This window comes from Loxodonta africana, chromosome 20, assembly GCF_030014295.1.
Source record: "Loxodonta africana isolate mLoxAfr1 chromosome 20, mLoxAfr1.hap2, whole genome shotgun sequence".
In the NCBI taxonomy this organism is placed as follows: Eukaryota; Metazoa; Chordata; class Mammalia; order Proboscidea; family Elephantidae; genus Loxodonta; species Loxodonta africana.
This window is the reverse complement of record NC_087361.1, coordinates 16,131,589-16,149,461: the sequence shown is the minus strand read 5'-3', so window position 1 is coordinate 16,149,461 and position 17,873 is coordinate 16,131,589. Positions and strand designations below refer to the sequence as shown.

The window sequence follows — 17,873 nt, the reverse complement described above, 5'->3', positions numbered from 1 at the left end:
CCTTCAATTCCTATTTGGGTGAGAGTTTTTATCATAAATGGGTGTTGGACTTTGTCAAATGCCTTTTCTGCATCAATTGATAAGATCATGTGGTTTTTGTCTTTTGTTTTATTTATATGGTGGACTATATTAATGGTTTTTCTTATATTAAACCAGCCTTGCATACCTGGTATAAATCCCACTTGGTTCTTGGTGGATGATTTTTTTGATATGTAGAATTTTGTTGAGAATTTTTGCATCTATGTTCATGAGGGATATAGGTCTGTAATTTTCTTTTTTTGTGATGTCTTTACCTGCTTTTGGTATCAGGGAGATGGTGGCTTCATAGAATGAGTTAGGTAGTATCCTGTCATTTTCTATGCTTTGAAATACCTTTTGTAGTAGTGGTGTTAACTCTTCTCTGAAGTTTGGTAGAACTCTGCAGTATAGCCATCCGGGCCAGGGCTTTTTTTTGTTGGGAGTTTTTTGATTACCGTTTCAATCTCTTTTTTTGTTATGGGTCTATTTAGTTGTTCTACTTCTGATTGTGTTAGTTTAGGTAGGTAGTGTTTTTCCAGGAATTCATCCATTTCTTCTAGATTTGCAAATTTGTAGAGCACAATTTTTCGTAATAATCTGATATGATTCTTTTAATTTCAGTTGGGTCTGTTGTGATGTGGCCCTTCTCATTTCTTATTCGGGTTATTTGTTTCCTTTCCTGTATTTCTTTAGTCAGTCTAGCCAATGGTTCATCAATTTTGTTAGTTTTTTTGAAGAACCAGCTTTTGGGTTTGTTAATTCTTTCAATTGTTTTTCTGTTCTCTAATTCATTTAGTTCAGCTCTAATTTTTATTATTTGTTTTCTTCTGGTGCCTGATGGGTTCTTTTGTTGCTCACTTTCTATTTGTTCAAGTTGTAGGGACAGTTCTCTGATTTTGGCTCTTTCTTCCTTTTTTATGTGTGCATTTATCGATATAAATTGGCCTCTGAGCACTGCTTTTGCTGTGTCCCAGAGGTTTTGATAGGAAGTATTTTCATTCTCATTGCATTCTATGAATTTCCTTATTCCCTCCTTAATGTCTTCTATAACCCAGTCTTTTTTCAGGAAGGTATTGTTCAGTTTCCAAGTATTTGATTTCTTTTCCCTAATTTTTCTGTTATTGATTTCTAGTTTTATTGCCTTGCGGTCTGAGAAGATGCTTTGTAATATTTCAATGTTTTGGATTCTGCAAAAGTTTGTTTTATGACCTAATATGTGGTCTATTCTACAGAATGTTCCATGTGTGCTAGAAAAAAAAGTATACTTTGCAGCAGTTGGGTGGAGAGTTCTGTATAAGTCAATGAGGTCAAGTTGGTTGATGGTTGTAATTAGGTCTTCCATGTCTCTATTGAGCTTCTTACTGGATGTCCTGTCCTTCTTCGAAAATGGTGTGTTGAAGTCTCCTACTATAAATGTGGAGGTGTCTATCTCACTTTTCAATTCTGTTAAAATTTGATTTATGTATCTTGCAGCCCTGTCATTGGGTGCATAAATATTTAATATGGTTATATCTTCCTGGTCAATTCTCCCTTTTATCATTATGTAGTGTCCTTCTTTATTCTTTGTGGTGGATTTAACTTTAAAGTCTATTTTGTCAGAAATTAATATTGCTACTCCTCTTCTTTTTTGCTTATTGTTTGCTTGATATATTTTTTTCCATCCTTTGAGTTTTAGTTTGTGTCTTCAAGTCTAAGGCGTGTCTCTTATAGGCAGCATATAGATGGATCGTGTTTCTTTATCCAGTCTGAGACTCTCTGTCTCTTTATTGGTGCATTTAGTCCATTTACATTCAGCGTAATTATAGATAAGCAAAAAAAAAAAAAAATTTTTTTCTAAGTGTTTAGTGTTGTCATTTTGATGCCTTTTTATGTGTGTTGTTGACAATTTCATTTTTCCACTTTCTTTTTTGTGCTGAGACGTTTTTCTTTGTAAATTGTGAGATCCTTATTTTCCTAGTATTTGACTTTATGTTTGCTGAGTCGTTACATTTTTCTTGGTTTTTATTTTGAGTTATGGAGTTGTTATACCTCTTTGTGGTTACCTTAATATTTACCCCTATTTTTCTAAGTAAAAACCTAACTTGTATTGTCCTATATCGCCTTGTATCCTTCTCCATATGGGAGTTCTATGCCACCTGTATTTAGTCCCTCTTTTTGATTTTTGTGATCTTTTACATATTGACTTCAATGATTCCCTGTTTTGAGCATTTTTTTTTAATCTTAATTTGTCTTTGCTATTTCCCTATTTGAGCTGATATTGGGATGTTCTGTTCTGTGACCTCGTGTTGTGCTGGGATCTGATATTATTGGTTTTCTGATCGGTTTCCTTTAGTATTTCTCATAGCTTTGTTTTGGTTTTTGCAAATTCTCTAAGCTTGTGTTTATCTGTAAAGATCTTAATTTCGCCTTCGTATTTCAGAGAGAGTTTTGCTGGATATATGATCTTTGGCTGACAGTTTTTCTCCTTCAGTGCTCTGTATATGTCATCCCATTGCCTTCTTGCCTGCATGGTTTCTGCTGAGTAGTCTGAACTTATTGATTCTCCCTTGAAGGAGACCTTTCTTTTATCCCTGACTGCTTTTCAAATTTTCTCTTTATCTTTGGTTTTGGCAAGTTTGACGATAATATGTCTTGGTGTTTTTCTTTTTGGATCAATCTTAAATGGGGTTCCATGAGCATCTTGGATAGATATCCTTTCGTCTTTCATGATGTCAGGGATGTTTTCTGTCAGCAGATCTTCAACTATTCTCTCTGTGTTTTCTGTCCTCCCTCCCTGCTCTGGGACTCCAATCACACCCAAGTTATCCTTCTTGATAGAGTCCCACATGATTCTTAGGGTTTCTTCATTTTTTTTAATTCTTTTATCTGATTTTTTTTTCGGCTATGTGGGTGTTAATTCCCTGGTCCTCCAGATTTCCCACTCTGCATTCTAATTGCTCAAGTCTGCTCCTCTGACTTCCTATTGCATTGTCTAATTCTGTAATTTTATTATTAATCTTTTGGATTTCTTCATGCTGTCTCTCTCTGGATTCTTGCAACTTATTAATTTTTCCATTATGTTCTTGAATAATCCTTTTGAGTTCTTCAACTGTTTTATCAGTGTGTTCCTTGATTTTTTCTGTAGATTGCCTTATTTCATTTCTGAGCTCATCCCTGATGTCTTGAAGCATTCTGTAAATTAGTTTTTTATATTCTGTATCTGACAATTCCAGGATTGTATCTTCATTTGAGAAAGATTTTGATTCTTTTGTTTGGGGGGTCATAGAAGCTGTCATGGTCTGCTTCTTTATGTGGTTTGATATCGACTGCTGTCTCCGAGCCATCACTAAGATATTGTAGTGATTTATTCTATATTTGCTCACTGAGTCTCATCTTGTTTTGTTTTCTTTCAATATACGTGGATGGGCTACTAGATTGTGCTGTCTTGATTGTTGTAGCCCTTGACTTACTTATGACCTATTACCAGCTGGTATGGGCTGTTGGCAGATATATATGCCTGAGTCTATTCACTATTCTTGAGTAGAATCTGATTTTGGGTCATCAAGTGTGTGCTGCACCCTAACATCTATCCACCTTGAGAAGTAGTGATGATAGTTGTGTGCACCAGATTCTAGTAGCAGCTGGGGTTCACACTCCGGGGGGCGGCAGGATGCTGACAGGCTTCCCCTAAGTGTCAGCGAGGTAGGTGTGTCTCTATTCCTAAAGCACCTTGGTGGGAGGGCTCTGCAGCTGTACCTTAGGCCCCCAAGGCAAGTACCTCTACTGATTGGGAGGTGTCACCCTCCTTAGACCCCTAAGGCAAGAGGCTAGGTGGTCTGGGGGGAGCTTCAGCCCTCAGTTCCCTGTTGTGGGTCAATTAGGCCTCTGTTGAATAAGCAGAGATATCAGACCTAGAAACCTTGTTTTTCCAGTAAATCCACTAAAAAAAATGCAGTCGGATCCCTATCAGAAATGCCTTTGCATTATAATAGCCACCTTGTTCCCCGTAGGGATGAAAGCCCGAGATATGGATCACATATGCTTGGCTGAAGCTAGTTCTGTGTTTTTAGTCCAATTAGGGAAGGATTTTTGGTCCCTGGGTTTTTTGTGGTTGCTTCTTTTTTTTTTTTTTTTCTCTCAGGCCTGAAGAATGGGCTAGGAAAAGGCCAAAAAAAAAAAAAAAAAAAGGGAAAAGCCTCTGAGACTTTCTCCCTCTGGCTCAGGAAATTCCAATGTTAATGAAGCCACCTGGGAAGGGGAGGGGAGGGTTCAGAAGAACAAGAGAGAGTAGCACCCCGGAATATAGCCAAAGTTGCTTATCTTGCTTGGGATGACTATTTTATCTGAGATTCCCGAGGGGCTTGTCGCTATGTGTGCTGGCTGTGTAGAGATTGCCCCCGATGGTCAGGACCGCAGAAGCCGCGGTCAGTTCCTCCACTGCCAGTCCAAAGCCCAGCGTCAAGGTTCCCCTGCTGGGGCGCTGCACTCCTGGCTCCAAAATCAGTCGCTGCCTCCTGGGGACTTCCCCTCCCGCCACCCGTGCGGACTGGCTGGGCCCCCTCCCGGGTTCAGTTCAGGGGCGTAGAGCTGCGCCCCGTGTTTGCACTGTGACAGGATGCCATGCTCGGCTTCCCTGTGCCCAGTCCAAAGCCCCGCGCCAAGGTTCCCCGGCTGGGACGCTGCACTCCCTGCTCCAAAACCAGTCACTGTCTCCTGGGGACTTCTCCTCCCACCAGCTGCGTGGCCCTGCCTCCTGCGTGGACCAGCTGGGCCCCCTGCCGGGGTCAGTTCAGGGGGGTAGGGCTGTGCCCCATGTTTGCGCCATCACAGGATGTTGTGTTCAGCTCCCCTGGGCCCAGTCCTAAGCCCGGTGCCAAGGTGACCTGACTGGGATGCTGGCTCCAGGCTCCAAAAACAGTCGCTGCTTCCCCGTAGTTGTTCGTTCTCCGTCTCTGTCACTCAGGTCAACTCTTTAAATCTGTGTTTGTTGGTCAGGGTTCGTAGATTGTCATGTATGTGATTGATTCACTTGTTTTTCCAAGTCTTTGTTGCAAGAGGGATCCGAGGTAGCGTCTACCTAGTCAGCCATCTTGGTCCCCTCCTCTTTTTTTTTTTATGAGCAATTTTCCTCAGAAACAAAGGGTCCACATAACAAAACTAGCAAACAAATGAGACACGAGGTGAACAATGCCCAAACAAGTGCTGGAGAGAGACTAAGGATCTGTGAAATGGTGAGAGGCTATAGCAGAGTATGCCTACACATCATTTCATTTGTGTGAATTCAGCTCAGTGCTCAGCATTTGGCAAACTCAAGTTTTCCTTTTTGAAAATTTTTTCTTTTTATTTCGAATACTTTCTATTTGTAGTTGCTTGAATTCACAAATGTGGAACCCACAGTGTGGACGGCCAACTGTAATATGATTTATTTTAGAAAATTGATTTGGTATTTGACTGGAAAGAGAAGATAGTAGGAACGTGACTAACTGCAAAAACTCAAATATTAGGTGGTAAGAGCTGAAACTGGAGAAAACTCAGTAAAGAAGTTCATAAAGTCTTTTTTGACCAAGACTAAATGATTGAATAAAACTCAGTTTTTTGATGAATCAAACGGTTCCCTTTTTTTAACCTGCCTGCTTAGGACTCTTTATTTGCCCAGCTGCTCTCAGCAGGGTTGCTGTTCACAGGGACCTGCTATCTGTCTCCTTAATTGCTAGTAGCGAAGGGAACTGGAGGAGTGTTTCTCTCTGAGTTCAAGCTAGGATGTTAAAGAAATGCACTCTAAGGAAGGGAATACTGCCACAGGTATCTTTTTGTGTAAAGTGGGCCAAGAAACGTTTGTTTATGAGAAGGATGTAATTAAAATTGTTTTGAAAGGGACTTGGAGTTTGACTTATCTAAAATTTCCCAGACAAAAGGATTTTGTTTTAACCAGCTGTTTCTGGGAAATAATTTACTAGTACTGAATTATCACAACTCCCTGAGACATCTGGTTAGAACTGCTTAACATTAACCACTGATGTTTTTTATGATCCCTCTTAAGGATATGTGACCATGAGTGAAAACCTCTGTAATTAACCCTTAAAACAATCACTGTAAGCCTGTGCACCTGATTATTCAATAGAAAGATGCCTATTCCCACCTCCCAACCCACCCTTCTTGTGATCTCAAACAAAAACTAACAATCAAATGATTGTATTATAATTTCTTCATTCCTTGACCTATATCTGCTCTTCTTAGATGCTCTCTTGCTAAAACTACCAGTTTTTCAGTTTTATGAACTGGTTTCTCTCTGCATTCAAATGTATCTTTTTTTTTTTTTTTTTACTGAAAAAAAAAAAAACCTTCATAAATTTCAAAGACTAAGTGGTTTTGTTCTCTACAACAACTCCAAGAAAGGAAAGAGGTGCATAAACAACAGTTTAAAGAAGAAAAAATAATAAATTGTAACTGTTGGATAATAAAATCAAAGCCTGTTACCTTCTTGTGAGTATCAACCATGTCATATCTGATTTTATATTTCCAGGACTTCTTACAGTTTTTTTTTTTTACAGTGCCAGATATATAAGGGCATTCAATAAACATTTCCTGATGACATGATGTGATTTTTTAATATTTTTGAGTGGTAGTGAATTTAAATAGTTTCTTCCTTTTTATTGTACTTTAGATGAAATTTTACAGAGACAATTAATTTCTCTTTAAACAGTACACATATTTTTTTGTGACATTGGTTGCCAGCTCAACAACATGTCACCATTTCCCCTCTTGACTTCGGTTTCACCATTATCAACTTTCCTGTACCCTCCTGCCTTGTCATTCCTGCCCTAAGTTAGTGTGCCCATTTAGTCTTATTTTGTTTCATGGGCCTAATTTTTAGCTGAAGGGTGAACTTCAGGAGTGCCTTCAGTGCTGAGTTAAAAGGGTGTCCAGTGGCCATACTCTTGAGGTTTCTCCAGTCCTTGTCAAACCAGTAATCTGGTCTTTTTTTGTGAGTTAGAATTTTGTTCCATATTTTTCTCCAGCTCTGCCTGGGATCTTCTATTGTGATCACTGTCAAGGCAATCAGTGGTGGTAACTGGGCACCATGTATTTATGCTGGACTCAGTCTGGTGGAGGTTGTGGGACTTGCAGTACATTAGTCCTTTGAGCTAATCTTTCTCTTGTATCTTTGATTTTCTTCATTCCTCCTTCCTCCAGACAGGGTGGGGCCAGTGGAGTATCCCAGATGTCTGTTCACAAGCTTTTAAGACCCAGGATGCTACTCACCAAAGGAGGATGTAGAATATTTTCTTTATCAACTATATTATGCCAATAGAGCTAGATGTCCCTTGAGACCATACTCCCCAGTCCTCAGTCCAGTTTTTTAGTCCCTCAGGGACTTTAGATGTGTCTATGAGCTTTCAGGACCTTGCCTTGGCCAAGTTGTGCTGACTTTCCCAGAATTGTGTACTGTCTTACCCTTCACCAAAGTTACCACTTATCTATTGTCTAGTTTGTGTTTTTCCCTGAATTTAAATATTTTTCATACTTTTATTTACTATTTACCTTTTTTCTGAAAATCACCTACTCATGTCCTCTGCCTACTCTTTCAAAGAGCATTGTTATTTTTCTTGTTATTTACATATACGTTTTATACAAGAAGAATTTGGATTTTACATGTGGTTATAATGCCCTTTTTTTTTTTTTTTGGTCTGTGATTTGCATGCTTTCCAGATTTGCTTATGATATTTTGTGATGTACTGGTATTTTCATTTTAAATTCCTCAAATCTATTGATTAATTGGTTTATAATTTCTTCTATTCTTTTGCTGCTTAAAACTCCTCAATCTGCATCCAAATTGGTAAGGAAGAAGTATCCCTATTTGTAGATGATAGGATCTTACAGAGAACCCCCAAAAATCCTCACACACAAAAAAAACTACTGGAACTAATAGAATAATTCAGCAAAGTATCAGGATACAAGATAAACATACAAAAATCGGTTGAATTCCTCTACACCAACAAAGAGAACTTCAAAGAGAAAATCACCAAATCAATACCATTTACAACAGCCCCCAAGAAGATAAAATACTTAGGAATAAAGATACCCAGAGACGTAAAAGACCTATAGAAGGAAAACTTCAAGACGCTACTGCACCAAACCAAAGGAGACCTACATAAGTGGAAAAACATGACTTGCTCATGGATAGGAAGACTCAACACTGGGAAAATGTCAATTCTACCCAAAGTGATCTACAGATACAATTCAATCCCCATCAAAATTCCAACAACATTTTTTAATGAGATGGAGAAACAAATCACCAACTTCCTTTGGAAAGGGAAGAAGCCTCAGATAAATAAATATATATATATATATATATTTTTTTTTTTAAGCATTACTGAAAAGAAGAACAAAGTGGGAGGCCTCACTCTACCTGATTTTAGAACCTATTATACTGCCACTGTAGGCAAAATAGCCTGGTACTTGTATAACAACAGGTCCATTGACCAATGGAACAGAATTGAGAATCCAGACATAAATCCATCCACATATGAGCAGCTGATATTTGACAAAGGCCCAAAGTCCATTAATTGGGGAAAACACAGCTTCTTTAACAAATGGTGCTGGCATAACTGGAAATCCATCTGCAAAAAAATGAAACGAGACCCATATATCACACCATGCACAAAAACAAGCTCAAAATGGATCAGAGACCTAAATATAAAGTCTAAAATGATAAAGATCACAGAAGAAAAAATAGGGACAATGCTAGAAGCCCTAATACATGGTATAAACTGTATACAAAACATTACTAACGATGCACAAACATCAGAAGAGAAACTAGATAACTGGGAGCTCCTAAAAATCACTTATGTTCATCCAAAGTCTTCATCAAAAGAGTAAAAAGACAACGTACAGACTTGGAAAAAAAATTTTATTATGACATATCTGATCAGGGTCTAATCTCTAAAATCTACAAAATACTGCAAAACCTCAGTAACAAAAAGATAATTAACCCAATTAAAAAATGGGCAAAAGATATGAACAGGTACTTCACTGAAGAAGACATTCAGGCTACTAACAGGTACACGAAGAATTGCTCACAATCATTAGCCATTAGAGAAATGCAAATCAAAAACTACAATGAGATACCATCTCACTCCAACAAGGCTGCCATTAATCCAAAAAACACAAAATAATAAATGTTGGAGCGGTTGTGGAGAGACTGGAGCACTTATTCACTGCTGGTGGAAATGTAAAATGGTACGACCACTTTGGAAATTGATTTGGTGCTTCCTTAAAAGGCTAGAAATAGAGGTACCATACAATCCAGCAGTCCAACTCCTTGGAATATATCTTAGAGAAATAAAATCCCTCAGAGGAATAGATATATGCAACTCATGTTCATTGTAGCACTGTTGACAATAGCAAAAAGATGGAAACAACCTAGGTGCCAATCAACGGATCAATGGATAAACAAATTATGGTATGCTCACACAATGGCATACTGCTCAATGATAAAGAACAACAATTAATTCTTGAAACATCATAACAGGGATGAATCTGGAAGGTATTATACTAAGTGAAATTAGTCCGTTGCAAAAGGACAAATATTGTATGAGACCACTATTACAAGAATTCAAGAAAAGGCTTAAACACAGAAGGAAACATTTTTTGATGGTTATGAGAGCGGGGAGGAGGGGAGAGGGGTGTTCACTAACTAGATAGTAGACAAGAATTTTCTTAGGTGACGGGAAGGACAACATACAGTACAGGGGAAGTTAGCACAACTGGGACCAAACCGAAAGTTAAGAAGTTTCTTGAATACAACCAAACACTTCAAGAGACAGTGTAGCAGGGGTAGGGGTCTGGGGATCATGGTTTCAGGGGACATCTAGGTCAAATGGCATAACAAAGTTTATTAAGAAAATGTTCTGCATCCCATTTTGGTGGGTGGTATCTGGGGTCTTAAAAGCTAGCAAACAGTCATCTAAGATACATCAATTTGTCACAACTCACCTGGAGTAAAGGAGAATGAAGAACGCCAAAGACACAAGGAAAATATAAGCCCAAGAAACAAAAAGGGCCACGTAAACCAGAGACTCCATCAGACTGAGATCAGAAAACTAGATTATGCCCGGCTACCACCAATGAGGAAACCCTTGTGGTGTACTGGTTAAGTGCTACAGCTACTAACCAAGAGGTCGGCAGTTCAAATCTGCCAGGCGGTCCCATGGGGCAGTTCTACTCTGTCCTATAAGGTTGCTATGAGTCGGAATCGACTTGACAGCAGTGGGTTTGGTTTTGTTTGGTACCACCAATGACTGCCCTAACAGGAAACACAACAGAGTCCCCGGTGGAGCAGGAGAAAAGTGGAATGCAGAAAAAGACCAGACTTAATGGTCTAAGAATGGAGGAATCCCAGGAGACATGGCTCCTGGACTCTGTTAACCCAGAACTAAAACCATCCCAAAGCCAACTCTTCAAACAAAGATTGGACTGGACTAAAAAATATAAAATGATACTAGTGAAGAGTGTGCTTCTTGGTTCATGTAGATAAAAAAAAAAAAAACATGAGAATAAATGGGCAGCTCCTGCCCAGAGGCGAGATGACAAGGCAGAAAGGGAAAGGAGCTGGTTGAATGGACATGGGAAACCCGGGGTGGAAAGGGATAGCAAATAGGGTCACATAACAATGTGTGTATAAATTTTTGTATGAGAAACTAACTTGAGCTATAAACTTTCACTTAAAGCACAATATATATATATATACATATTAAAAGAGGAAAAAACTCAATCTGAAGTCTCAGAATCATTGGAATTTTTAGATACTTCAATTTTTTACATTTAATTATTGAATTTGTCTGGGATATAATTTGGGGGAATGATCTAATGTAGGTCTGGAAATTTATTTAGGTAAGTTTTTTTAATTAGATGAGAATTGATTATAATTCCATTAAAATATTAGAATAATTGCTCTTAGAAATTAGTGAGGTTCCAAAATTTGTCCCAAAGCTAAGACAAGAAAATATTGAAAGTGATTGACATAAAATATCTGTTTAAAAATGTATGATGAAAGTACAATAGTTTAAGCAACTTCACATAAGTTCAAGAACCCATAAACGTATCACGGAAAATGATAGATTGACTAGAAACCAACCCAAGCATATGATAAGAATATCATCACAAATAAATTAGGACAAAAAAAAAAAAAAAGACTTCTTTTATGTCTGATCCTGGAGCAGTTAACTATTTTGACCTTTTCTCTTTGTTGTGTTGTTTATTTAAATTTTTAATGTAGAAAATGCCAAAAATAGATAAAACTAGTCTCCATGTACCTACTTTCAAGTTTCCATATGTTTTTAATATAAAGTTAATGTGTAATAGCTATATTATTTTTATTTTTGAATGGATAAATAAATATATATTTTTATTTTCTCAGCTTCAATTTCTACTGTAGTAAATATTGTATGCTATTTTAAAATATCCATTCCACTGGGATAGTACATACAAAAATAATGTACATAAAATAATGTATAAAAAATATAGTGTATAAAACAAGTTTGCTCAGTGAAAAAAAAATATGTATTCAGGAAAATAAATTTTATGTACATTTTAAGGGTTGTCAATACAAAAAGGGACACTGAAATATTTGAGAAACTAAATCTAGGGTACCCTGATTTGTTCATTCTCTTTGTATAAATTTATAAACACAAACTTTTTCACTGCAAGCATTTCCTTGAAATTGTCAAAATATTCTTGGGAATGTGTAGCTTCAGCGTTTGAGGTCATGTAAGATGATGCTTGGGGAACTAATTTTCCCTGGAAGTATGTATGCCTATAAAAAAGTGGGGGAAGCTTGAAGGAGAGGCTTTACTCCTTGTTGTCCAAGGAAAATTTGAAGGGAAAATTAGACACACTCTGATTTAGAATCTTATCTCTCCATGATTCCTATCTCAACAGGGAAAGCAGAGATGGCCCAGGACAATTACTCCTTGACAACTGAGTTTATACTCATAAGATTTACGGATCACCCAAGTCTGAAGATTCTTCTGTTTGTGGTATTCTTTGCTATGTACCTGATCACCATGGAAGGGAATCTTGGGTTGGTGGCATTGATTTTCATGGAGCGCCGTCTCCACGCACCCATGTACATCTTTCTGGGCAACCTGGCTCTCATGGATTCCTGCTGTTCCTGTGCCATCACCCCCAAGATGTTAGAGAACTTCTTTTCTGAGGACAGAATGATTTCCCTCTGTGAATGCATGGCACAATTTTATTTTCTCTGCCTTGCTGAAACTGCAGACTGCTTTCTCCTGGCAGCAATGGCCTATGACTGTTATGTCTACTGCGGTACCACACCATGATGTCGAAACAACTCTGCATTCAGATGACCACTAGAAGCTTCATAGCTAGTAAGCTGCGTTCCATGATTCATGTTGTGCTTCTGTTAAGGTTAACCTTCTGCAGGTCTAATCAAATTGACCACTTTTTTTGTGATATTTTGCCATTGTACAGACTATTCTGTACTGACCTTTTTATTAATGAACTAATGGTATGTATTTTTTCAATGCCTATTCAACTCTTCACCATTGCCACTGTTTTCATCTCTCATCTCTGTACACTTTTCTCAATTTTCAGAATGAAATCCAAAGATGGGAGAAGCAAAGCCTTTTTTACCTGTGCATCTCACTTTCTCTCTGTCTCAGCATTCTACATTTGTCTCCTCATGTATACTAGATCTTTTCAAGAAGGGGGGAAAGATATAATTTTCACAATTTTTTGTACAATAATAATTCCTTTATTAAACCTTTTATTTATAGTCTGAGATATAAGGAGGTGATAAGTGTTTTGAAAAAAGCCATGAGAAACTACAGTATTCTTAAACAAACTTTATCTTCTACAGCAAATTGAGGTTAATTTATCAAAACACTCCCATAGAAAAAGAAAAAATATGTTTTATACAAAATATTAATCTCTAAATCATTAGGCTGTATTTTAAAATACTATGAACGGCATTTCAAAATATTCTGCCAAACCTTACTCTGATATTTTATGTGTTTATTGGCCATTTTCATTTCTTGTATGAATTATGTTTATTCCCTATAATCTTTTTTTTTTTTTTTTTTTTGGTATTTATTTGCACCACTGTTGATAGAGAAGATATTAAAATGCTATGGCTGTTTATGGCAAGTAGTTTCTAAGTGTGTTGATAGCATTTTAATAATTGTTAAATATTTTAATGTGATATAATTATGTTTATTGATATTTTTCTTATACAGTTTTTTTATGCTTATTTGTTTAGAATTCCTTTTCTTAATCTGAGGTCTGATATTATCCAAAATTTCTTTTTCTCTTTTTCTTCTTCATCTTCTCTTTCTTTTGATTTCTCTTCTTTTTTGATTGTTTAAATTTTGCCCTGAACTCTTGATATTCCTGAAACTTATTTAATACATGGCGTGAGGTCAGGATGTACCTTTTTTTTTTTTGCCTGTGTCTTTAAAATATTCCAGAGAAGTTTTGTTTGAATAAATATCAAAGGAGGACTTCTTTGGGAACCAGAAAAATTGAGAATTCCAGATTTTCTAGAAAAAAAAAATATTAACCCATAAAACAAATAGACTTAGTGTATTAAATATCAAAATATATGATGATGCTCCAATAATTAAAACTGTTAACTTTTAGATCAAGAATCAGTAGATGGATGACTGGAACATATCATATTATTAAAAGTGGTGTATTGTATGGAGTAAGAAGTACACCATAAATAAATGAAAAAGAAAGAATTGTTCAGTAAATGGTACCCTAAATGGGTTAACTATTTCTTTCCCTTCGGTTTTAAAATTTGTATGCCCCTCTCACTCAGAGGTTATTTTGTAAACATGATTCGTATGTTCTTTTTTATATAGCATGAATTGTTATCAACGTCATTTAATTCAACTGGAATTCATTTTTAAATGTTTTGAAATAAGAATTAAAATTTGATTTGTAATGGATAACAAGTAATAGTCCCAGAAGCGTTTGCTAAGTAGTTCTTCCCTTACCAGTTCGAGTGCCTTCTTTTCATGTTCGGACAGATGAGGTCTATTTCTAGCCTAGCTAGTCTGCAGGACATAATATGACGGGCCCAATTTCTACCCTTATGTTGTATTAGTAATATGTACTACATACAATGTTGTGGCCCATAATTTGCTGATGTGATCATTCTCATGTCAACCCCCAAATACAAATAAAGACCAGATTTATAAAGACACTAATAATAAAAGGCAATAGTAATGATACCTAAAAAAGAAAACTAAGGTATTTGACATATCAGAACTGATTCACGATGGAGTCATTGGAACAGAACCTAGTCTTAAGTCGGGAAATATCTGTATATCTTAAATGTGCCCACATGTCCCCATTACAGCTTCCTGCACACCATTCCACGCTGCCATCATCTCTCATTTGAACAATACTAATAGCTTCAAATTGGTCTCCCTGCTTTCAATTCTTACATTCCTTTTAAATTTAAGACAAACCAATTTTTAAAATAGTACTAACAATGTATTTCAAAAACTATAGTGTTCTACCCACCATAATCTATACATTCCAGTTGCAACCACTTTCTAATTTTGTAGCTACTTCTCCGTAAATTTAACATCATGTTTGTTATTGTCAATTGTAGACATATTAACTAACTTCCTGTTATAAACCATTGGCATCAAGTTGATTCCGACTCATAGTGATTCCTATGAGACAGAGAACTGCCCCACAGGTTTTTCAAGGCTGTAATCTTTAAAGAGGCAGGCTGGCACATCCTTCTTCCTCAGAGCAGCTGTTGGCTTCCAACTGTCCGACATTTCGGTTAGCAGCTGATGGCTTTACCACTCCACCACCAGCGCTCCTTTACTTATACTAATTAGAAATTCATTCGTTTGTTTGTTTAAAGTCTCCCATTTTCCTCTTCCTTGATGGTATATGACGATTTTCAGTAATTTGAACATCAGTTTTTATTAGGGACTTGCAAATACTTTTCACTGCTAAGAGAATGTGTGTGTCATGCTTATATTTCCTTTTCTGTATGATTTTGTGAGTTTTTTTAATAATAAAAATTTTATCTTCCCTTTTGCTGAGTTAGATTCACACTTGTGCCTATCAAATATATTCTTCAAAAACTCATTTAGATTAAATAAACTTTTATTCTTTCGTTTTCTTGGAGACTTCTGTCCTGGTGCTTTTAGTCCTCCCTCTCCAGTCTAGAGAGGCTGTTCTATAGACCCAGTGCACAGCTGTCACGCTGAGACTTCCCTTTCCCAATTTCCTGTGTTAGACACTCTGTTTCCAAGATCTCTGTCTTCATCTTCATTGTTCATTGTCTCATTATGCTGAAAAATATTGTCATCCTTTTTGACAGTCAAGATTTGAAGTCCAGACATGTTATAAGCGATCTTTGTTCTTTCCTCATATATGAATAATAGTTGGTTTGTAAAGAATTTTAAATTTGAAATAATTTTCCTACCAAACTCGGATGGAATTTTTGCTTTATATCCTGTTTTTTTTTTTTTATCCTAGTATGCTGTGTTGCTTTTGATAAATTGCTTATCATTCTGATTCTCATTTTGTTGTTGTTGTTGTTGTCTTTCTAAAAGCATTTAGGAATTTCTCATTATTCTTGGCTTTATGAAATCTCATAATGAAGGTCTATGTTTTTCTTTTTCATTCATTTTTGTTTCCTTTCTCTTTTATTGGCTCTCTGCCTCCCTCATTCACTCCCTTCTTTTCTTTCATTCCTTCCTTTCTCCCTTCATTCCTTCTTTCCTCTCTTTCAAGTTTAAGGACCCACAGCTTTACTTCCTTAATGAAGACAAGCTTAATAGTACAAAATGAATGTAATTCACGTAAGAGAGCAGACTAAATAAATTTAATTATTAGTTTTCAGAATACTAAGTTATTATAGCCTATGAAGATCACTAGTAATTTTTAAATTAACATTATTAACTTAGGCATTTTAATGTATCTTATCAGTTCAAATCCATTATAATTATGGTAACTTTTGATGTCAACAGTGTCCCGCCTTTGGTCAATAGATAATTAACTCAAAAACTTTCAGTTGATTCCTAAGTCCTTCAGATATGACACCAGGAGATTCTAACAGATTCCTCGTTCTCTTGTTCAAAATATCTAAACTACTCTCCTGCATTTACTACCTCAGAACTGGAGTTACACAATTTTCCAAGGAGACCTATAAGTGATTTTCACTGGTAATGATAATTTCATTAAGCAATAATTATTTTCACTGGTTTCTGATGTATATTTCTTCTATTTCTTTTATAAAAATGAGAAAAAGAACACATAAACATATTTATGTATGGAAACCAAGAAACTAAACCCACTGTCATTGAGTTGATTTTGGCTCATACTGACCCTATAAAACCATTGCCGTTGAGTCAATTCTGACTCATAGTGAACCTATAGGACAGAGTAGAACTGCCTTATAGAGTTTCCAAGGAGCACCTGGTGGATTCAAACTGCCAACCTTTTGGTTAGCAGCTGTAACACTTCACCACTATGTCAGCAGGGTTCTATATATATACACTCTTACTTTCATTTCCTTCTTAACATACACAGTAATTAAAATATATTTAGGAAAGATACTTTGACACTACAGAAATATCCTGTTCCTCCTTAAAGTGGATCTAGCCTACTGGAGTATTCTAACAGGATTTTCAATTTTCCTAATTCTTTCTACACGTATTACTTGGAAAGTATTGCTTAGCTAGAAATAAAATTCTTGGCTCACATTTTTTCCCCTTGATTTTATTGCAGATATTGTTCTACATCTGTCTTGATTGGTATGTTGCTGTTGAGAAATCAGATGCCAACCTATTTTCTGTCCTTGAGAGTGATTCTACATGGAGGTACAGGTACTTTTTTATGTTCACTTCTAATATTTTTCCCAGGCTATATCTTGGAATTGACTCTTTTATATCAGTTATCCCAAGTATATGGTGGACTGTTTTAATATATAGATTTAACCTTTTTACTACTTCTGAAAAACTCCCTGGATTATAATTTGAAATATTGTTTCTGCTCCATTGTTTTCTTTTCTTTTTTAGGGACTTCAATTTTATGTGAGGTGTATCATCTTTGTTAATCTTCCATACCTATCATGTCCTCTCAGATTCTTTTTACCCCTTTCTTTTACTTTTATTCTCTTGCCTTTTACATTCCTCTCTTTAATGCTCCTTACTTTTAGTGTAGAATCTGTTCTCTCTTGATAACCTTGTAATTAAGTCTTAATTTATAAAATGATTTTGTCTTTTTCTCCAATAAGTCAGTTCTCATTTTATATGTACTTTTGTTCATCTCAGTTCTTATTTTGGAAGTTTTATAAAAACTCTTTTTCCTTATTTGAAAATGCTTGCTTAAAGATAATGAGTTTACTCAGAGATGTTGTGTTACAGTTTTTTCGCTATTCATGGTTGTTTTTCTGGGAAGAATTTTCATCAACTGAAATGTTTTGACTCTCTTGTTTCTTCTTCTATTACTTTGGTATGAATAATGCCTGTAAATTTTCTGTTAATTTTTAATTGCCCTGTTTTCTCAGGATCAGAAATGATAGATGATTCTATCTAGGTAGAGATGAGGGGATTCCATAGATTACTAAGTTATTAGTGTGAGAGCATCCTCCTCTGTTGGTACATGACTGCCATTTCTTAAGTAGAAGTTTCATTTTTGAGGGATGGGTTTAGTTATGTCTTCTAACCTTGTGATCTTGTTTTTGTAGCACTTTGTCTAAGTAGAATTTCCCAGGAAACAGAATCTGAGATGGAGATTTGCCTGCAAGAAGTTTGTTGGGGAATGCTCTCAGACTCAACACTTATTGAGGGTGTGAAGGAATTAAGATTGGGCAGATG

At 36.3% G+C, this 17,873-nt stretch overlaps 1 pseudogene; it reads left to right on the top strand.

The window, feature by feature from the left end:
- Positions 1-11,740: 11,740 nt before the first annotated feature.
- On the top strand, positions 11,741-13,018 carry LOC100666641 (olfactory receptor 5K4-like; annotated as a pseudogene).
- The last annotated feature ends 4,855 nt before the right edge of the window (positions 13,019-17,873 follow it).